Source organism: Atractosteus spatula, chromosome 10 (assembly GCF_055471065.1).
Source record: "Atractosteus spatula isolate fAtrSpa1 chromosome 10, fAtrSpa1.hap1, whole genome shotgun sequence".
In the NCBI taxonomy this organism is placed as follows: domain Eukaryota; kingdom Metazoa; phylum Chordata; class Actinopteri; order Semionotiformes; family Lepisosteidae; genus Atractosteus; species Atractosteus spatula.
This window is the reverse complement of record NC_142715.1, coordinates 19,475,718-19,498,868: the sequence shown is the minus strand read 5'-3', so window position 1 is coordinate 19,498,868 and position 23,151 is coordinate 19,475,718. Positions and strand designations below refer to the sequence as shown.

At 46.3% G+C, this 23,151-nt stretch overlaps 1 non-coding gene and 2 pseudogenes across 1 annotated transcript; 2 read left to right on the top strand and 1 right to left on the bottom strand.

Annotated features, from left to right (window-relative positions):
* The first annotated feature begins 339 nt into the window (after positions 1-339).
* Positions 340-411, top strand: trnaw-cca (transfer RNA tryptophan (anticodon CCA)). Its single transcript has one exon. It is a non-coding gene; the product is annotated as a tRNA-Trp (tRNA).
* A 21,681-nt stretch (positions 412-22,092) lies between these two features.
* Positions 22,093-22,233, top strand: LOC148825662 (U1 spliceosomal RNA; annotated as a pseudogene).
* Positions 22,234-22,614: 381 nt separating this feature from the next.
* LOC148825661 (5S ribosomal RNA) lies at positions 22,615-22,733 on the bottom strand (annotated as a pseudogene).
* Between the last annotated feature and the right edge of the window lie 418 nt (positions 22,734-23,151).

Genomic DNA, 23,151 nt, shown 5'->3' with positions numbered 1-23,151 from the left:
AGGTCAGAAGGCTTGGGGAATTTAACTTTAAGGTGAAGACTGCGGGTTCAGTAGCAGCAGAACCTGATCAGTATCAGTTGACTCCGATATACTTTGAAAATGAACTTGGGGATTTAGAGTCAGACGTGTTACCGTTGCACCATGGGGTACTTAATTTAAAAAAAAAAGAAAAAAAAATCAGTGTTCCTGGATCTGTAATTGAGAACAACACCTGCACAAGAAGCATAAAATGTGGTCTGCGAAGAAGAGACTCTTCGGAATAGTGGCGCTCTTCACAGGAGATTTTTTTTGTGAAGCTGATTTGTCTCCTTTGGGGAATTCAAAGGCACTAACAGCTGTGACCTCGTGGCGCAACGGTAGCGCGTCTGACTCCAGATCAGAAGGCTGCGTGTTCAAATCACGTCGAGGTCAGCTGTTACTTTTCAGGTTCTGCTGGTCCTGAACACGGAATTCACACCATGCAGTTGAGTTCTATCTGTACACCACATAGATAATCTAAACAAAATAGAGCAGTACACGACACGCAGTGTGGAGCTCAGACAGGAAATACCCTTGAACACAAGAGAAAAGGCACAGTTCACATCAGGTCCGACTTTTTCTAATACAGGTTCAAGCAAACCTGAAAGTTAATGAATTTCCGGACACTTTTGTTTGATTTAAAAGTGTCTTAAGCCCGCAAATGTAATTTTGAAAAAAAAACTCTAAGTCGAACCTACAATCTTATGAGCCGAAATCAGACGCGTTATTTATTAAACCGCTGGCATTTCACAAAACCTGAATTCCCCCATAGTGTGCTCAGCGCCGCTACTAGTAACGCACCGCTCCGTCTAAAATTTCAAAGTGAGCAACATGTGTTCTGATTTTTTATGAGTTTTAAAATATAATCTCTTTAAATCAGACAAGGGGTTTATGTTTCGCACTGAAATTCCGATTGATTGAGAATTCAAAGAAAGACTGTTTTCTTCCACAACACCTTATAATTATCACATCCACCAGACTCTCCAACTTCTCCAGACCTTGCTGGGTGAGCAACTGCTCTGACAAATTAGGTCACGTATCATGTTAAATCATTTCTTCTCAACACAACATTTCCTGGTGCATGTTTTCTCTATGAAAAAAAGACATTTTTCTCTTGCAGGATTTCTCGTTTTTTTATCAAAGCGTACAGAAAGAAAAAAAAGAAGAAATAGTGTCGCAAAAGAACTCTGTCGCCCTTGGGAGATGTCAAACGCATTGGACATGAAAAATGCCAGATAAAAGACAGTTCTCTTCGTTTCTCAGTGTCGGGGCTGCTATGTAAAAGAGGCAATTTGCTCTGAGCGCAGGTTCAGCGCTTACTGAACGCAGATGTCTCAGAGCGGTGTGTCCAAGTGGCTGTAAAAGGTGATAGCTGTCCTGTCACCGTAGCTTAGTTGGTTAAAGCGCCTCTGTTTTAAACAAGGTAACGAGGTTCAAATCCAAGCCGCGTCTTTTTTCCTATCTTGTAGTACAGAACGTACCATTTCGGGCACTCACAAAGGGCTTGATTTCGTTAAATGCATGTGTTCATTTCCTTTCTGGAAAACTTGTTTTTGATGAAATTCACGCAGCTTGCGAAAAATGAAATTCAATTCTTGGTTATCAGTGCAGAAGAAATATTACCGGCTGGCATAAAGAATGGTAAGAGATATTTTTTTTAACCGGAAACTTGTGATTCGATAAAAAAAAACAGCAGTCAGTCTCTGTGGCGCAATCGGTTAGCGCTTTTGACTGTTAACCGAAAGGTTGGTGGTTCAAGTCCCCCAAGGGACGGGTTTCTTTTGCGATGTAAACATTGTTTTCGCATAGGTCGATTGGATTTCTCAGCTAAACCATAGCCATTTTAATATTTGTAGGAAATGCGACTGTTCAACACGTGTCAAAAATGTCCAATAATGCCCAACATCGCAACTCCCCAGAAAACCATATTCACACAAGAAAAATGATCGTCGAATCGTCATTTATACTCACATCCTCTGCTGAAATATTTTAAAAATACAATGCAGATTTGTTTGAGAACTTGACAAGCATTGTTACGTTAGCACTGTGCAGTTGAATTTTGATATTTTGACATATTTATCTTAATTTTAAACTGTAAATACTGTACAATCTATTGTAATTGTGTTGTAATATTAAAAGATGTTAGCTGAGGATGCAAAGGGGTGAAAGGGAAAGGTCAGAGGGTACAGTAACAACAAGGTTAGGACTGGTGGAGGTGGTAGGGGTGTTGATGGTTTTTCTCTGTAGAGGATGATTGAGTTTTTTATCCTTCTCTGAAGTGAGAAACTGGAAGAGTTGGGAGTTGAGGGATCTGATGAGGTTAGTTATAAAAGGAAGTTGATGTGGAGCTGTTAGCCGTAAGAATTCCTTAATGTCTTTGATGTTGTCATCAAAGATAAACTGCAGTAAGCAAAGATAAAAAGAAAATTATCTTTGCTTACTGCCCTCTTTCTCACACCTGAAGAAGGCTCCACGGCCAACAAGTTGTGTTTCCTTTCTTATCTTTTCAGCATGGAATAACCCTTTACTTGTTCCTTTGCAGCCTACGCATGCTGACGCAGCTACTCACCTGATATTTAATATTCCTATAATCACTTCTGTCATTGAAGCATATTTTATGTCATACCGAAGTGTCATAATCACTGAAAAAATATTTTTTTTCATTTAGAAAGTAAGAAAATGATAAATCACTATGAATTGCATTTAGCCTGTTCTGATCTAGATTTTCTAAATACTTTAACATGCCATGTTCACAATGTCACAACTCAGAAATGCAACAGTGAAGTGTTGTAATTACCAATGTACATAGTGTCGGAACATTGAGATGTTTTGGTAATGAGGAAGGAGGGACATGCCAGGTTCACAGGGTCATATATAAAAAAAGTTCAGGATTTTGATAGTCTGTTCCATTGTCTCTCACACCTCACTGTCAGAATTTTTAGATGTTTTTATAACCAGGGGGTAGGTTTATAGCAAGAAGCAGAAAGTGCCATCACCCATTGCTCATCCTCGGTTAACCATATATTCTCATATGCCATGTTCTAAATGTCCCATTTATATTAAAAAGTTCTTGTAAAATGCAAGATTTTAAGACTTTTTATGATCAGAAGGCAAGGTCATGGTAAATATGCAGAAAGTGCCTGTGAACTTATGTTTTGCCTTTGTCTTATTTACTTATTGTGTTTGTGTTATTGTGAGTTTTGAAAATTGGTTAACAATTTTCTGAAATGTGTTTCACACAAAAATGCTATTTGAATAGTCACTACTTACATATTCCCCTTTACTGAGGATAAATACAGTAATCCATCCCGATTAGTAATTTTAAAAATTACTGTAAAGAGCCATCTACAGGCGAAAGGCGGCATAACATCACAGCAGCAGCATTTAAGGCAGAAGAAGAAGCTGGCGAATAAGAAGCCAGATTCAGCCTCGTTAATGCAATACCATTGGGTGAGGTGGAAAAATATTTCTTGCTCTGAATCCTAACATTTTTATAGGAGGTGTTCTAGTAGTTCTTGCCTCAGATAAGACTGCCAATACACTTATTTCTATTCCATCAATAGCAGCAGTGTTATCGGTACTGAGTCCTAAATGTACGTCCTGTCATCATATAAAATGTCAAAAGTTTTGTCTGCATTCAACTGATCAAATTTCTCTTCGATGACAGTTATAATTTTATCCAAAATACATCCGAAACAAATGTGCACTGTTTTTTCTTTATCCAGAAGAGCATCATCATGAGACTCAAAACATTCCTGTTTTTTCTTCTTTCCAGGAGGAAGGATTGTTCAGATGCAAACATTGGTCCAAAATCAATGTACTCTCCTATCGCTGTTGCTTCTTTAAATCCTTCATTTGAACGTCGATACTGAGGGATGATATCTTACATATTTTGGTTTTCTTTTAAAGCAAATTATATTAAAATATGAGCCTCTGTTATAGTTGTCTTGGAAGTTTCGGAAGGTATAATAGACCCCCTTGTGCCATCAGCTAAAATATGATAAAATACAACAAAATGTATTTACATAGAACAGCATTTATGGTTACATGTATATTAAAATTAAGATAAATATACAAAAGTATTAAAATACTAACGTACAGTCCTAACATCATCATGCTGTCCAACTGTCTTTTTTGCTCGTCAAGTTCTCCAACAAATCTGTGTCGTAATTTTAAATATTCTAACTAAGGGTGCATCGAGAGCATAAATGAATTCTTCTGCCAGCCGTTCGAAGATCAAAGTCCTTGGCTGAATATGATGTCCTTGAATGTTGGTCATTATTGGCCATTCCCAGTGATATTGACTTACGTACTTAATTATTTAACAAAAACATTCACATTTCCTGCAAATATCAAGTGGGTTAAGGTTTTGCTAAGAAATCCGAATAAGTAGAGATGAGGTTTACATTGCAATAATGAGAAGTGCATTTCTGGGTGGGCTCAAACCACTAACCTTTCAATTAACAGAGACTCACGTGTGTCCCTTTTCTCCATTTGCAAGCTTCTGATTAAAAAAAAGAAAATAATACTTCTTTCTTACCAGCCTGTGATATACAAGGCAAGATTTGTATTTCATCCTTCACAAGCTGTATGAATTTCATGAAAAGCAAGTTGTTCCAGAAAGAAAATGAAAACTTGCATTAAGCAAAATCAAGCTGTACGTAATCATCCATAGTGATACATTTTGTAAGACAAGACAGGAAGAAAAGCACTGCTGGGATTTGAACTCAGCATCTCCTGTTTAAGAGGAAAGCATCTTAACCAAATCAGCCAAAGTGCATCAACACCATGTCTGAGTCAGTGATTGCAGCTGGAAGACAGTTCATCGTGAACAAGTCAGCCTGCATAATGAGGGGGAAGAGACTGACCTCTGTGATGCAGTATCGACAAATACTAACCTTCTGTCCAACTGTTCTCTGCTGCATTCTGGATTAGCAGGTAAATATTGGTTTCCATGCGTGTGTAGGGGTTTTGTGTATTTACTGGGACAATTATTAATTGTAGCAGTAAGTCACAAAATGATTCTTTGATGGCTATTAGAAAACCGATCTTGCGGGTTAACTCATTAACGCACACACACAGATACTAATACACTTATTAATACATAAAATGTGCATATAAACATAACAGATCTTAAGAGTGTGGGTTAGCAGAATACAAAAGGTATATATTAAATCACGAAGAGTTCCAAACCAAGAGGGACATACATTCAGTATACCATTCATTTAGACTGTTTCGTAAATGAACTGGGATTACAACTTCTACACTAGATACTCAAAAACAAGTACATCACTCATAGGTATTAGATTGATATCAATTGTGGTTGAGGTAACAATTGAATTCTCGAGCTGTAATGCAGAATGTTGAATACTCATCCGATCTGTGTGGATTCAGATCTCCCGTGGACACAAAGAAGCAGTGTGTTGCTGTGTGCAGGCTGTTGCTGTGTGCAATCGGCGCTCTCTGGCTCGGTGCCAGGCAGTGGCCAGTGCGGCTGGCGAGAAGGAGAGGAGGGAGAGATTCCTGCTGCGATGCGCTGCTGATGCTCTTCGAAGACCGGCTAGTTAGTGTTGGCTGAAACTAGCAGAGCTTGTGCACATGGAAAGTGACTGCGGGTCCAAGCCAGTCACACTCTTAAGATGGGAAGAAGACCAGTTCGTTCCCGATGTAGCGCTAGCCCTGAATCCTGAGATTCAGCTGTCGACAGTTCCAACCGTAGTTCACTCGTTGATCAGGTGAGCTTTGGCGGTGGAGTACCGGCGGTTCACGAGGCTTGCAAACCTCGAGCAGATCTTTTTATTATGCACGGGCAACCTCCGTTCTCGACTCTTAAAACAAAGTTAAGTCCTGGCACTCGGACACACTGGCCATCACATGATTGTCCGAGCTGAGTCTGAGAACATCCTGGAGGGGCACCTTCTGGGCATCGTGCTGCCTGTTTTATCTAGAGGAACTACGGTAGTTCAGTGGCTTAAAGTTCCGCGGGCATTCAAGACCCACGTGGGGTTACCCTGCCCTACCAGTTCCTGATTGGCTGATTGAGGTGGAGGATGAGTAACAGTGACCTCTGACCTTAGGGTTGTAAACCTTGGGATGAGCCTCTCCCTTGGAATCTCCCAGACAGTAAGGCGCCAGAGATGACCACTTATTAGGGTGGCTGGTGAATCTCAGCCTTGGGAGCTGTTCCTTATCAGGAAACTCTATCAGCTAGAAAAACACCTTAAATGTGAACCAGATGGAATGGCCTCTCTGTATCCAGCTGCACTGAGATGAGGGAGAGAGGGACTGGCAAGGGAGCAGCAAACTTAATTCCTGTATTTTAAATAAGCCTTGCCGCTACAGAAGTGTCCTTAGAAGAAAAACATCTTCTATGATAGTGGTACAGTCCATCACACCCCTCCTATAGCCTTTCAAAGAGAAAAAAAACTGACAACAAAGTATGTCTATGTGTGGTAATCAACCAGGTCTTACAAACATTCTTAAACCCTTCCACCTCCTTTCATTGCAAATGATTTGTTCATGTTAGAAGGTTAATTTTGGCTTCTGATATTATGGTGGATTAAGAGTCCTGGAATCTTTGTAGAAGGACAAAGATGAAAGAAAGGGCAGTGTAATCATGGCCAAGAGAAGGCAAATGTTGGACTATCTGCTTGGATTGAATGGAGCAAAACGTAGGTAACTCCTTGAGCAGAACCTGCTTCATCCTTCAGACTGGGGTTTCTGAAGATCTGTACATTTGAACTTTCAAAGTGACTAAAGTAAAGGAGTTTTCCCTTTTTACCACATAATTCCCACAGATCAACACTAACAGAGAGCCTAATTCCAGCCAGGATTCAATCACTGTCTCTCAGGCATCCCAGCAGTGGATTTCATGACTTCAGAAAGCCATCTTCACCAGTGGAGAGTCTCACACTGGGTAATGTTAGATGTTGATAAATAATGTCCTATGGAATTCTACTATTGATAAATTCTACTATGGAACTGCAATGTGTCTTGAAAAAAATCTTCTATGATAGTGGTACAGTCCAGCACAGCCTTTAAAAGAGAAAAAAAACAAGGTAAGTCTGTGGTGTAATCAACTAGGTCTTGCAAACATACTTAACCTCTTCCAGCTACCAACATTACAAATGCTGTTTACACATTAGATGGTTATTTTTGGCTTCTGATATTATGGTGGATAAAGAGCCCTGGAATCTTTGTAGAAGGACAAAAGACGGAAAGAAAGGGCAGTGTAACCATGGCCAAGAGAAAGGAAATGTTGGGGAGAGCTTTTTTCATACACTTTTTATCATTGTTTTTCCAGCCCAACAAAGATCAACATATATGAGCAGGCGTCCTGTGCCAAATCCAATCTGCCTTCCTTCCAAGCATACAGGAATGTGAGTGAATTAAATATTGACATATGAAAATACACAAAAATATGCAATCACACTGTAGTGTGCTCTCTGAAGGCACCAGTTCTGTAGGGTTTGGGCATTTACTGGGACAATTATTAATTGTAGCAGTAAATCACAAAATTGATTCTTTTAATGGCTTTAGAATCCAACCATGCGACATAACTCAAACAACGCACACACACAGGTACTAATACACGAGGATACATTTATTAATATATAGAATATGCATATAAACCTAACAGATCTTATCGAGAGGGTTATCAGAACACAAAAGGTATATATTCAGTCAGTTACAAAGTGTTACACATATCAAAAGGACATACGTTCAATATATCATTCATTTAGACCGTTTCGTAAATGAACTTGGTTATAACGTCTACATTAGATACTCAAAACAAGTACATAACTCTTAGGAATTAAATTGATATCAACTGGTTGGGATAACAATTGAATTCTCGAGCAGTAATGCAGTGAAGTTGAATACTCATCCAATCTCTGGGGATTCAGATCTCCTGCGGACTCAAAGAAACAGTTGCAGGCTGTTGCTGTCCAATCCGCGCTCTCTGGCTCGGTGCCAGGCTGTGCTGTGCGGCTTGCGACGGTGCGCTGCTGATGCTCACTGACCGGCTAGTTAGTGTTGGCTTTAACTAGCAAAGTTTGCGCACAGGAGAAAAGATGACTGTGGGTCCCAGCAAGTCAGGAAGAAGACCGGTTCGTTCCTGATGAAGCGCTAGTTCTGAATAGTGATTCAGCTGTCCACAGTTCTGACCTGTTCACGAGGCCTGCTGCTGGTGCTAACCTCGGGTGGATCCTCTGGTTACTCTATGGCAACCTCCGCTCGAGACTCTTAGAACAAAGGAAAGTTCTGGCACTTGGACACACTGGCCGTTCCGTGGTTGTCCGGGCTGAGTCTCAGGATGGTCAGGAGGCATGCTGCGAGAATGTCCTGCCCTTGGGAGCCTTCTGCTCCTGGGCCGTCCTGCCCTGGAATTCTCCTTTGAATTCCCTTTAGAAAAGTCCACAGAATTCTCCTGAATCTTACTACAGGCTCTCTGTGTTGCCTGTTTTTACCTGGAGGAACTTCAGCTCGTTGATTGGCTGAAAGTTCCATGGGCATCAGAGTCCCACGTGGGTTACTCGGCCCTACCAGTCCCTGATTGGTTGATCAAGGTGAGATATGAGTCATTTACTCCTGACACCTAGGAATGCAGTCCATCTGGCACTCCCTAGACAGATAGGCGCCAATGGATGACCATTGATCATGATAGCTAGGCTTAGCTAAGTGCATCCCCCTTTGGGAGCTGTCCCTTATCAAAGGAAACCTTAAATCAGCCTGCATGAATAGTTTCTCTGTGGCTGCACCACAGAGATGAACAGAGATGGGGCCTCATTTGGGAAGGCTCAGAACACTTAATTCTTTCTTATTAATAAGCCTCGCCGCTACAACACATATGCAGTTTGAGCAAACATAAGACAATAACCAAGTACCACAAACTACCAGGCATCTAGTATCATTAGCAGATCAGGTGGGGAGCTGCGTCACCATGTGTAGGCTGCAAAGGAACAAGTAATAGGTCTATTCCATGCTTAAAAGAAAAGAAAGAAAACACAACATTTCAGCCGTGGAGCCCTCACACCTGAAGAAGGCTCCACGGCTGAAACGTTGTGTTTTCTTTCTTCTCTTTTCATCTAGTGTCATTAGCCTTTTAACAGTTCCTGTCAAAATAAAATAGAAATGGATAACATTCTAGAGAGAGTTTGAAATACCAAGGTACAATTTAAAACATATCTCTTCCACTACAACCACAATATTTTGGAGAGATCGTTGAACCTCACTGTTCTGACATGTCCGTTAGCCTCCGTCCTGCTTCAGCAATGAATATGGCGGGGCATATTCTGAGGGAGATGAGGTCAATCAGGTGGCAGGAAAACCACGCTATGCTTTTTTTTGAGATCCTGAAAAGGACAGAAGGGCCATGTATATGTGTGCAGCTGGATATGTAATTGCAGGTGGCGTAGCAAATTCTGCTGAAGCCCCACTGCATGGTGTGGACGGTAGCTGTGCATGTTGCAGCAGAATTGTGCATGTGAGATCAAGGGGGCATGTCATGTGTTTCAGCACTTCACTCTCTTCAGGTAGCACGTGATTCCCTGAGTCCAAAAAATTTGTAAGTTCTTTGGATGACCTGTGGACCGATCTTTCACGATGAAGAATTCCTTAAGAAGAATAGATCTCGGCCCACCATCCCATTGCCTCCGTCTCAAAACAGCAACCTCCCAGTGCCCTTAGTCTGCAAGGCAGTCCTTTCAAGTGCGATGACAATGCCAGGACCTTCATTGCCTATTGTACGAGCTGAACTTTTGTGCTCATCAATTCAACGCTCTTTCCATCAACTCATCTTGTCTTTTGACGCTTCGTGTTTTGCGCTCCTTTGACTATAGGCATATCGGGTGACTTCAAACACTGAAGTTCTTGCTTACGGAGTGTGGAACATTGTTTTCAAGTGATCGCTGTTCTGTCATGTTGACGCCGAGTGAATCTTTCTTTGGCAACATGGGCAGGCCGACAGCAGCGCGAGCGAAAGTAATGGCAAATTTCTTGACTTATTTCTGAATGTGAATGTTCTTTAGGAAAGGGATGCGGCGTTGCTTCTCCCCCGTGTAAAGGTCACGCATTCCAGACGTGGTTATGAGCGAACAGTTGGCGCAAGTGTCTGAAAAGAGCAAGAGAGGAAGCAACCCTGCCCCATGTGAGGAACAAACTCACGACCTTCAGGTTATGAGACTGACACACTACCTCTCTGGCTGAAGTGGCCTCTCTGCTTCAGCATCGTGCCCTCACTTAGCCATTAAAAATGTCACTCGGACTTCTGACATGCTGACATGAAACGTCAAGAGAGAGTGGCGGAGACACTTAACCCAGAGAGAAGATGAAAAGGGGGCGTGGCTGCGAAACGCTTGACAGCTGCACGATGCTCTCCATGCAAGGCGTGACCACAGGCTAAAGGACACCTTTCAGCACATCAAGCTCTAAGCACACACCTGGAGGATGCGGGAATTGATCCTTTTGCATACAACAGCAGTTGTCACGTGATTGTCTCTGAGGATGCGCGAAAATGGCCAAGGAGAGCCCCGATCTGAGCTTGCGCTCCCTTTTTGATCCAGACCCAGATGTGTGCTGATTGGTTGAGAGTTTGGCGGGCATTGGAGACCCACGTGGTATTACCACGCCCTGCCAGTCCCTGATTGGTTGGTCAAGGTGAGATATGAGTCACTTACTCTTGACAGTTAGGAATGCAGTCCAGATGTCCATTTGGCACTCCCTAGACTGATAGGCGCCAATGGATGACCATTGATCATGATAGCCAGGCTTAGCTAATTGCATCCCCGTCTGGGAGCTTGTTTCTTATCAAAAGAAAACATCTTAAATCAGCCTGCATGAATTCTTTCTCTGTGGCTGCACCACAGAGATGGGGGGTGAGATGGGGCCTCCTTTAGAAGCATACCAACGCTTAATTCTGTGTTATTAACAAGCATTGCCGCTACATATCCCCCCTTTTTGAAGGTCACGAGGTCCTGAGGCGTTGTTGCCTTCAAAACAAAAACAGAGTTAAGTGATGTCTGTTGTACCACGGTGGATTCTACCACCCAATATTCACATTACCTCTCGAGAATTTGTACAGGAAATAGTGTTGGAAAGAACATTGCGTATACCTGCTCTCAGTTATAAGGTACATAGAAATGAGGCATCGGGCATCATCATTAGCCCTAGACCTTAAACTTCCGGCAGTTCACTATCAGTATCGGATAGCTCTGCAGCAGACGTTTGGGAGTGGTTACCTGATTTCGGTGATAAACCATTGCTCCCTTTGTCTCATTCAAACTACCCCGCAAGGCTTTGATACAAGAGAACAGCATCCAACACATTACCCCAGCCATGATCCAGCTACCCAGCAGCAGTGTCAAGATGACCACATTTACTGTTCCTAGCGCCCCCCAGAGGATCCACAACGACTGTGCTTGGGACCTACCAGCGGGGTTTTTAAGTTTGTGTCGTTGAGAACAAATTCGACTAACTGTACGCCCTCAAAACTTAATGTCTCTTGGATTCTCTCATCCAAGTCAACGCTGTGTCCTCTGAAAGCGTCCACAATCTCGAGTTCCGTTTCATACAGTTCTGACTCCAGGTGATATAGTGCTAAATCATTGAGATGCACTATAGCTCCTTCAGGAACTTGTAGAAAAACTGTTTGGTTGGGTAGCTGCACTTCGGTAGCTGTATCATGTCTGTCATAGGTTATTGTAACAGTTAACTGTGGTGTGTTGACCAGCCATTTCTTTCCCACCTGCTCAACCTGGGGTTCGTTAACCTCACTTTTGCTCGTCACTGTGGCCTTACACTTTTCAGTGGCAGCCCCCTTTCTGATACCACACAACCTCTGAGTTGTGTCCCTAAGGAATGGCTTACTTGGGCATACCCAGTGGATATCCTTGGTTGATATACACAGTTCCAGGTTTGGAACAAGGTACAAATTTGGATCATCCTCCTGGTAAGCTACGAGCGGTGGGGTGGTCAACTTCACATGCATGTCCCCCCTCCAGAAGCCAACGTTCAATATAGACTTGAGTCTATAGATATCCTTGCTACTCACGATGGGAAGGTTCAACAGGAAACCTATTTCCTTGGCTTCGGGGTTGACATGTATGGGAATGGCACTGCCTAGACTGTATGCAAGATGTACTTGCAATGGCTGCACCATCTCGGAAGTGGTTGTCTTCAGTACTTCTTCTACTAAGGACAGTGGAACCAAGTAGGTTGGAATCTGTCCCATGGCTAGGCTAGTTACCGTGGCACTAAGCTCCCTAAGCAGATCCTGCATCAGCATTCTGACCTGTTGCACATAAGCGTAGTCCCACTGTAACACGTCGACAATCCTGCCCACGGTGTGGAGGGTGTTATTTAACACTGCTGCATGAAGGTTTACTGCTAAAATTGTGCCCTGTAAGGTTTTCCCTAGGCTTTCCAGCCGCTGCTGCTGTTGATACAGCCTGTCATAAATTTCTGGCATTTCCTTACGTAACCCAGACACCTGCCTTCTCAGGGTGGTCAGGGTGACAGTGTTAGCAGCAAACAGACCCGCTGAAAATAGCGAACCCACGGCGGAGGCCGCAGCAATCAGACCCCCCAAGAACCTTTTTGGGCGGCTGAGGCCTGTCATCTCCTCCTGGGTGACTGTTGCCTTCCTCAGCTGGCGGAGCATGTGTATAGTGTCTAGCGGGGCATGCCATATAGTATCCCCAGCCCACTGCCAACCATGATAGGACACCCTACTGTTCATGTTGATGTGCTTCCGAAACACATCATGTGGGTCCAGCCGTACATACACTCGCTGAGTATATGTTCTGCAATTTGTTAACAACAATCCGGGAGCGTCCTGCAGGACTATGCCGGTAGGAGGACCGGGTTCCACAACTTCAAGGGGCTGTGTCGAGGCGATCCACAGTACTGTCAGGACCAGCCGTGGCAGTTTTAGGATTCCCATTCTGGAACACAGATGAGGCACATGGTACAGTTCCACTATATTTTTGAATATATTTTCCTAGCAGGACCTACACTACAGTACCTAACTACCTGCAACTACAAAGGGGCACCCCCTTCTTTGATCGGGTTTGGACTTTTAACCCTATTCTGTGTCCTCTGGCGCCATTTGAGGTGGGCGATACAACCGGAGCTGGTTGCAATGCACCCACTTGTAGACCAGAGATTGCCTTCCTTTTTCAATCCGAATTCGATAAGCTACCGGTGATACCTTATCGACAATCTCGTGGGGTCCTGTCCAACTGGGTAAGAACTTCCGGGCCACCCCTGTGGGTTTGGCAAATTGGAAGTACAGGACCTTGTCTCCTACTTAGAGTTCCTGGTTAACTGCCTTTAGGTCATAGTATGCTTTCCTACCCTCTGCACTCCTTCCCAGATTGTTCTGGGCAAAAGCAAAGGTTGCCTGCAGATGTGCTCGCAGGTCTGACACATACTGATGGGCCGTAGCAGCCCCCGTCGTGCTCAGGTCCTCCACCCCATAAAGACAGTGTAGGGGAAGAGTCATCTTCCGACCTGTCATCATCTCAAAAGGTGGGACCCCCGTAGAGCAATGGGGCGTGGCTCGGATGGCCATCAGAACCAGGGGCAGCTTAATGTCCCAGTCCCTACTGCTGGTGGAGACAAACTTTTTGAGCATACTAACCACCGTTCGGTTTGCCCTTTCTGTCTGGCCCGAGGATTGAGGGTGGTAGGAGATATGCAACTGGGCCTTGACCCCAAGCATATTCCACAGGGTTGCCATTACTGTAGCTGTGAAATGGGTTCCCCGATCCAAGTCCACGGTCAGGTGGAGTCCCCATCGACTGAACACATGGTTCACCAACAGCACTGCAGTTGTCTCTGCCGTGTCGTTGGGTGCTGGGAGGCACTCAATCCATTTTGTGAATGCACACGTAACCGTGAGGAAATATTTGTTCCCTCTGGATGACCTCACCAGCGGCCCCACCCAATCCATTTGTAGATTGGACCAGGGGAATGTCATGCCCTTTTTCTGGAGTGGTGCACGGTGCAAGGGCCGTGATGGTTGGAACTGGCTACACGTCAGACACCCCTTTACATACGCGGCGATGTCTTGGCCCATGTGAGGCCAGAATGCCACCTGCTGGATAGTGTCGTATGTGGCCTTGATTCCCCGGTGACCCCCACAGGGTTCGTCATGAGCGTGTTGGTTCATGACCCCCCGATGACAGCGGGGAACTACCCACTTTGGGACACCTTGTGCAACTGGTACACAAACCAACAACCCCTTTATAATTTTTAGGTTGTCTTTCACCTCTGCCAGCTCCTTCAGCTCCGGAGACTGGCTCAGCACCTGCTCGGAAAGAGGTTGACGCACTGGGTCAGCGATATGCTGATACATTAGCCCAATTGCTGGGTCCTGTTTCTGCATTTCCGCAAGATCGGTGTTAAAACCCTGTGACCCAAGCACTACAGATTGAGGGTCAGCTCCGACATCCTGTCTAGCCCTGCTTCGGGTGACCGCCTTGACCTCAGCCACGGTTTCTGGGGGTAGCCATTCCTGCTGGAACTGCCAGGGTTCAACCTCTAAGGTGCCAGATTTGGCCAGCCGGTCGGCCTCATCATTCCCGTCTTTGTCGGGTCCCTTCACCTGGGAGTGTCCCTTCACCTTCCTCCAGTAAACCATCATTCCAGCCTCGGTCGTGAGCTTGTCACTGGCCAGGAACAACTCTTTGTTCTTTACTTCCTTGCCCCGGGCATTTTTCATGCCATTACCCTTCCAATATGGAAGATGGGACACGACGCTATGTCGGGCGTAGTTCGAGTCACTTCAGATGACAAACTGTTTAAGGCCATGTGTCAGGGCCTGCTGGAGGGTGATCAGCACCCCAGCTACTTCCGCATACTGACTAGTCTTTGGTCCTAGCTTATAGCGGGTCGGCCCACAGGGAGTATTGTCTTGCCAGACTACTCCTACCCCTGCTAGCACCTGCTGTTCGTGGCAAAAAGAGCAACCGTCAACATAGGCCATGGGTAAGCCCTGGCCCACGTTCTCATCGTAGTAGCGATGATTGTTCGGTAGCTCAGCAGCGGGAATCATTTCTGGAGCTTCCATGTCAATGTCACAGCCGTGACACACTTGGCCCAAAGCCAGCCCCTGTCCCAGGTACATTTTCTTGCTCTGTGCATAACGTACCTCTATCTCATAGCCTTGTAGGGCCATCATCCATGCCACAATCCTGCTATTTGACACCCTGCCCGCTTTCAGTCTCTGGCTATGCAGGAATATCACAGGTTGGTGGCAGGTTTTGATGATGATCTTTTGTCCCCCAACATAACTACGGACGTGTTCTACCGACCAGACCGAAGACAACAGGGCCTTCTCGCAGTCCAAGAACTTTTGCTCCACTGGGCTCAGGGCTCGACTGGCATACGCCACCACCCTTCGCTCTTGGTCATATTCCTGACTCAGAGCAGCCCCAAGGCAGTGCTCTGAGAACCCTGCTTCAAGGTAGAAGACCTTATTTTTGTCAGGGTAGGTCAAGCACGGCGCACTACCGAGTCTGCGCTTCAGCTCCATCACAGCCTGTTCTGGGGAAGGCCCCCACTCAAAGGGCACGTCTTTCTGCAACAGCTTGTGGAGGGGCCTTGCTATTTTAGCGTAATCCTCAATGAACTGCCGGGAATAATTACATACTCCCAGAAAGCTGCGCAGTTCAGACAGGTTAGTGGGCGACTTCATATTCAGCATAGCTTGGACTCTGCTGGACTGTGGCTGTATGCCTTGGGCTCCAACCAATAGTCCCACGTACTCCACTTGGGTCCTACACCACTGTCCCTTAGCCAGGGACAGTTTGGCCCCTGCACGGGAGAGCTGGGTCAACACATGCCTGATCTCGGCCATGTGTTCTTCCCAGGTCTGACTCCGCATCAGAATATCGTCCAAATAGACCAGGTTGCCCCTGGCGGCTGCATCACTCATGGCTTTGTGCAGAAATATGTTGAACTCCGCTGGGGAGTTGGAATACCCAAAGGGGCATCGATTCCAGGTGAACTGCCTGTATCCAAAGGAAAAGGCCAGTTTGTACTGGTCTGTCGGTTCTACCTTAAGGGTCCAGAACCCATTGGCCACATCCACTGTGGTGAAATATTTCGCTGTTCTCACCTTGGCTAACTCCTGATCTAGGTAGATCATTGGGCATCGTGACAAAGGAACCTGTTTATTCAGCTGCCAGTAGTCAATGGTCAGACGCCACTTACCATTGGGTTTCAGCACCGGCCACAGTGGGGAGTTATAAGTGGAGTTACACTCCCTTATGATCTGACGCTCTAGTAGAGCATCCAACGTCTGCTTTATGGACTCGTATACCGTGAGGGGAATGCGATACTGCCTGACATAGGTTGGGCGGGCGCCAGGGGCCGTGGGAATGCGCACTGTGTGCAAATCCGTCACCCCGCAGTCATAGGCGTCCCGTGCAAACACTTCCTGGAAATCCTGGAAGATCTGACACAGCTGCTGATGCTGGCTTTCCGTTTCCAGGGCATCTGCCTTACCAACCTGTTCCTGTACCTGCTCTAGGAACCCCGCTTTTGGCGGCATGGCGGTATCCCGGGTCGCACTCTCGGCTGAGTGGTCCGTCGGAACACTTGCGTGTACTGTGTACACAACCATCTCATCCTTATCGCTAAGGTCCACCCTGCACACCTCCTGGTTGCAGAATCCCTCTATTGGCATTATTGCAATCATCCGCCGGGGGTAGGTGTAGTACACCTGCTCGGTTCCCCCCTCCCTGGCCAAGGGACCAGGGAGCTGCCCCAGTACTGGGATGGCCAGTTCGAAATCATAGAAACCATTGTCAATTACCAGTCCCATGTCAGTGCGAGCAGGGATTTTGACATCTTGTTTTGCTATGTTCTGCACCAACAGGCAGGTGGCTCGGCCATTCCGTTCCAGTCTGGGGGTACCACAGACTGCTAGGTTCAGTCTGATAAACTGAGCTGATGGTTGGAAGAAAACCATCTCAGCGTCCATTCTCTGTCCCCTCTTTAGGACAAGGCGTACCGGAAACCCTGCTGTCGACGCAGGAACGATCAGGTCCGATTCGTTTACTACCTGGCAGGCCTGAGGAATCGTCTGACCTGACCGAATGTTCTCGGGGTCGCCGCTTAGAGAGTGGGCATCTGGGTTCACCCGTGTCCACAGCACACTGTTTACTGTGTCCAGCTGGGCGCCCAGTCGAACCAACAGGTCTGCACCAATACAGACCGAATGGGTCAGCTGAGGTGCTACCTGGAAGTAGTGAGCAAACTTCCTTTTTCCGATGGAGATGGAAGCTACACAGCTTCCTTTGCTCCAAATGGACCTATGAGGTGGGGGTGCCCACCACAGAACCTGTGACTGCGTCACCAGGGTCACCTGACGGCTTCGCGACAGGTCCTCGAACAGACCTTCACTGATTATGGACTTCTCAGAGCTGAGCCTAAGAATTACATCATCAACCTGCACTTCTGCCACCTGGACCCCTCCCACCACCATGGGGTGGTAGTCCTGGTCCCCCTGAGGTGCCAGGATGCACAGAAAGGACTCCCATTCATTACCGGACAGGGAGATCCACTCTTCTTCAGGGATGAAAAAGGGGTGTGCTTTACCTGACGGGTCAAGCCGCTGCTCGGAGCACTGCTCCTGTAGTTGGGAGACCGTGGTGCTGGCCTGGGCAGGACTTCCCTGTAGTTTTGGAAAGCAAGAAAAGACATTTATTTCTTGTCCAGAGGAACCTCCAACTCAACTATAGTGTTCAGTGGGCACTGTGTGAGCACAGCATAACCACTGAACCCCCCTTTTTGCTGTACGACAGGCTTAGGGTTTTTGACCTGAGCCCACAATTTTCCACGCTGGCAGTCCACCAGAGGCTCCAGCCTGTCAAGCAGGTCTTGGCCAATGAGTAATGGCTCTGTTTTAAACCTAGAGATGTAAACAGGATGCACTACGTTCATTGGCCCGAACCTAAGTGCCACCCACACTCGGTGTGTGATCCTGGCATGAGCCTGGGTATAGCTGGAAATCTCTATCTTACACGGTTCTACCTTAAGTCTGATGCCTTTTCCTTTCGCTACTCGTTTGAGCTCACTGAAACATCAAACTAATTTCAGCCCCAGTGTCAATCAGTGCTTCTCTATCTAAGACGTTTTCAAGAGAAACCTTGATATAAATACGCCTTGCTTTGCCTTTCTGGCTGAGATTCCCTAAGAATTGTTGGAAGCCTGCCTTTTCTTTGACTTCAGGGGCGGGATCAGCGCCCAACTTAGAGTCACAGCCTTCTTCCAGGCAGGAACCCTCCCACCCAATCAGATAGACTGAGGGAGGGGTTTGGGATGGATCCCCGCCTCCACCAGTGAGAAGGGGCGTGGTCCCCCTAAGCTCATTCACGCTTCCGGCATTCGGAGCGGAAGGTTTACCCTGTCCTGATCTCTCAAGCAGGGCTTGTTCAAGCCTGGCCAGGCGGGCTGCAGTCGACTCCCTTTGTCCAGCCTTATGATCGGCTCTGCCTGAGCCCTTGCCTTCCCCGTAGCGCTCACGGCGGCTCTGACGCTTAGTGCGGTCCTGCCTGCCTATTTTGTGCCGGGGCTTAGCGGGCTCAGGAACCTCAGCTCCCTCGAGCTGAGGCAAGTCGTCAACCCTGCTGGCTTTAGTAGCGAACACGGCCGTTTTAGCAGGTTTTCGCTCTGAGGAAGCAGAGACTTCAGCTCCCCAGGCTTTTTGAGCCAACCTTCTAATGTCAGCCATTTTCATCGCTTTTGCATCAGTGTGCATCACAATCATTTTCCTGACTGAGGGATACAGATTAGCAATGAATAAACCTTTGAAATTCACGTTCTCTTCGCAACCCTCTTCATTCCGCCCTTCAAAATAAGTGCGCCTAAGCCTCTCATAATAGTCGCGAGGGGCTTCAGCTTTTTCGTGCTTAATATGGTGCGCAGCGGCCACGGCAGATATGGGATCGAATAAAAGCCGAAAATTCTCCGATCATTGCCTGACACAGCTCCTCAAAGCTATTACAGACCTCCGGTCCTTGTCTTGACATCCACTCGTGGACCGCTCGACTGGTAGTTTTCCTTACTAACATAGCCTTTTCCTGTTCGGACGCTCCGGGCATAAACTGCAAAGTATATCTCAGCTCATCGACGTAGGTCTCCACATTATTCCCTGACGCTGACGGGTCAAACCTTTCTACATCTTTGGCTAACTGCCTCAGGGAGTGGAGGTTAATTTTTACGGTTTCTCCGCGGGCAGGGAGAAGGCCGTGATCAGGAGCAGGGGGTCTATGCCTGAATTGAATCGCCCTTGCGTCTCGCGGAGAACTCTGCGATCTCCCCCATGCCGATCTGACCACAGACCCTGGCCGGGAGAAACCTCCTCCTGGTGCGCTGGGTGAGCGCTCCGGGCTGCTAGGTGGGCTGGCATGCAAGTGGGATCTAGCATGTTTTGCTTCCAGTACGGCAGCATCTAACTCCTTTTGCCTTTCCTGGCTGAGCTCATTTAAACTCTCAATTTCTTTTTCTTTTTCTTTCAAGCTCGCTTCCAGGTCTCTCCTAGCTACCTCAGCTGCAGTTTCTCTAGCAGACAGGTCATCTAATTTACCTAAAACTTCCCTGAGTCTGTCTTCACTTTCCTCATTTTTCACTCTCTTTTCTCTGATTATATCCAACAGCTCAACTTGCTCTGCCTTATATCTTTCTAGCTTTCCCTGAAGCTTTTGAAACTTTGTCAGCTCGGACAAAGACAGTTCCAGCTGTTTAGCTAGATTTAAGGCGAAACTAGATAGGACCTGAACTGCGTTCACAGACCCTCCTGTGTTAAGCTGGTTCGCTACCTTAGCTGCTAAATTTACTTGCAGCTTCTCAATATCATCAAAGTTCAACTTTTCGATACCGCTCCAGTAACCAGGATTGTCGTCGCTAGAGATAGTACTTATAAGCGACTCCACTTCAGACATTTTAGCAGCCATTGTCATTACGTCAGAGAAACTTTAAGAGTATTACCTTTTTTTTTCTTTTGCCAAAATACAGTATGGAATCTAAACACCCGAGCAGATGGATTTCCAATCAGCACACGTTACACTAATCGCTAGAAAACAGGGGATTTCTTTACGCAGTTATCAGCACACCCGGTATTCACGCATAGAACCCGCGGTGCTGTGCTGAACTTGAACTCACAGCAACATCAGTTATTCTGTGCGATTGATTCTCATTTCATTCTAAACTCGCCCACCCAGGGACGCCATTAAATGTAGAGGTTTGATGGGTTTACTGAGACAATTATTAATTGTAGCAGTAATCACGAGGTTCTTCGTTGGGGCTTTTAGAAAATCAATCGTCAGAACAACTAACAACGCACACACACGGGTTCAATACACAAGATACATTTATTCATATAAATTGTGCACCAAACATATACTAGTCTGTCTGGATACGAGCAGCAGACCTTACTGTGAAGGTTATCAATATACAAGGTATATAATCTCGAAGAGATGCCAACACAAAGAGATACACAACAGAGAATATATGTCAATATATATCGTTCGGTTACCAAATGGCTAATCAGTGTTATTACCCACTGTTACTCTAAACTCGTAAGTAAATACATTACTCATGAATTAAATTGATAACAACTTGTTTTGAAGTACAATTGAATTCTCGAGACGCAATGTAGAACATGGGGTTTGCTCATCCACTGTATGGATTTGGAATTTCCCGGCACGAACACCAAACCAGCTGACAGGCTCTGTTGCAGCCTCTGTTCCAGCGGTTGTCCAATGGGCGTTGTCCCGGCGTCCTCTGGCTACCGGCCAACCAGTCGAGGCCCAGCTCGGAGTAGGACGGGTGGAGGAATCTGACTGTGGCGCGCAGGGCAGTCGTTGCTCCGAGGGGATCTACCAGCAGTCCGGCTGGCTAGTAGAAAGTCTCTATGCATAGAGTGTGACCGCGAGTCCTCACAAGTCACTCTTTTGCCTGGGAAGAAGCTGGTTCGTTCCCGGTCCAGCGCTGCTTCTGAATAAGCTATTCAGGTTGTCAACAAGGGTCCAACTGTAGGCTGCCGTTGATCAAGCGGAGCATTCACGTAGGTAGAATTCTGAGTACGTACGGGATCCTCGGCCTCGCGCTTAGAACAAAGTCCAAGTCCCTTTGCAGACAACAGCAGTTGTCACGTGATTGTCTCTGAGAATGCGCGGAAATGGTCAAGGAGAGCCCCGATCTGAGCTTGCGCTCCCTTTTTGACCAAGACACAGATGTGTGCTGATTGGTTGAGAGTTTGGCGGGCATTGGAGACCCACGTGGTATTACCACGCCCTGCCAGTCCCTGATTGGTTGGTCAAGGTGAGATATGAGTCACTTACTCTTGACACTTAGGAATGCAGTCCAGATGTCCATTCGGCACTCCCTAGACAGATAGGCGCCAATGGATGACCATTGATCATGATAGCCAGGCTTAGCTAAGTGCATCCCCATTTGGGAGCTGTCCCTTATCAAAAGAAAACATCTTAAATCAGCCTGCATGAATACTTTCTCTGTGGCTGCACCACAGAGATGGAGGGTGAGATGGGGCCTCATTTAGGACAGCATACCACCGCTTAATTCTGTCTTATTAACAAGCATTGCCGCTACAACGGCATCTCTGCTGTCAAACTTCCTCCTGACGTGTTTGACAGGATCTGGGCCGTGGTGAACAGTGGGAAAGACGCCCTTTGGAGAGTGAGGAACATGGGACTGTTCAAAGGCATCGAGGTCCCAGTCAAGGCAGCAGGTAGCCTGGCCCTGTTCATCACCCGAGAGAATTATTACCTCAGAGATCTGTGGAGAGAAGGGAGGGAGGAAGCAGAAAATCTGTGGGAAATAGAGAGCATAGGTCAATATCTCAAGAGACTGTGAAAAACATTATCATGTTTAAGTAAAGAATGTGATTTGCACCAGAAAAAAAGAAATTGTTGCTATGTAACTGGTACCGTGTCAAAATGTAATGAGATGTGATCATATATACTGTTCTAAGTATGTATATTAATGTAAAGCTTTCTGATTTGTGATGTCCTGTATTTTTTTGTGAAAAGAAAATAAAGTTCTTAAAAATCGAAATCGAATCGGTTCACCCAGAGCGAGGCTCGGCCATTGCACTCCGGCTGTGCTGACCCCTGCGAATTCCCCAAATGTGGGAATCTCGACTGCATAATTTCTGGTAGTGGTGGACTGCGTTCGCGCTCTCCCCTGATGCCTCGGTACTGTATGCTAATTCTCAGGACAGTTTCACCCGTTTTCTGATTGCTAGGTTCTGTACCAGTGCAGACATGTCAAACAGTGAATGGCTGTACCTCTATTGTATCCGTGCTCAATGAATGAAATCAGTAATAAATGAATATATGTATAGTTATCCGAAAAACAAGTGGTTTATCGACTCATCTTCATTTGCAGATTTAGAGGCAGCTTCGATATTTGTTTTACAAACGGGTTTTTTTTTTTATATGGGTCACACACATGCCATAGCAACAAAACATCTCTAGAGATGAGGCTATAGATCACCTTTCCATCCTCCAGGTTTTCCTCCCAAAGCCTACGGTACCAACGGCGACCCCTGCTGGCCGAGAGAGCAAAAGCTTGCAGCACCTGGTATTCCTAGGCAGTCTCCCATCCAAGTACTAACCATGCCTGACCCTGCTTTGCTTCCAAGATCAGACAAGATCAGGGACGTTCAGGGTGGTATGGCCGCAAGCGAAAGCAGTGGCGCCTGACTCGCTACTTGAAGCTGTGTGTGGCTGGGGCTCCGTGCCCCCCGAGCGGGACTGAAGGATCGTTCGTGTGCAACTCTTTGGAAAGGAGCTTCTTTCCAAATCGCATTGCATACCTGGATGTTGGCGAATGTGCTCCCTTGTGTTGGCTTGTCCCGCACTGGAGGAGAACAAACAAACTGCACGGAGGAGCACAAGGCAAGTCTTCACAAGACATAAACCTCCAGTGTGTTTTCAGAGTGCTGTGTACTGGAGGTTTTTGTCTTGTGAAGACTTGCCTTGTGCTCCTCCGTGCAGTTTGTTTGTTCTCCTCCAGTGCGGGACAAGACAACACAAGGGCGCACATTCGCCAACATCCAGGCACACAATGCGATTTGGAAAGAAGCTCCTTTCCAATGAGTTG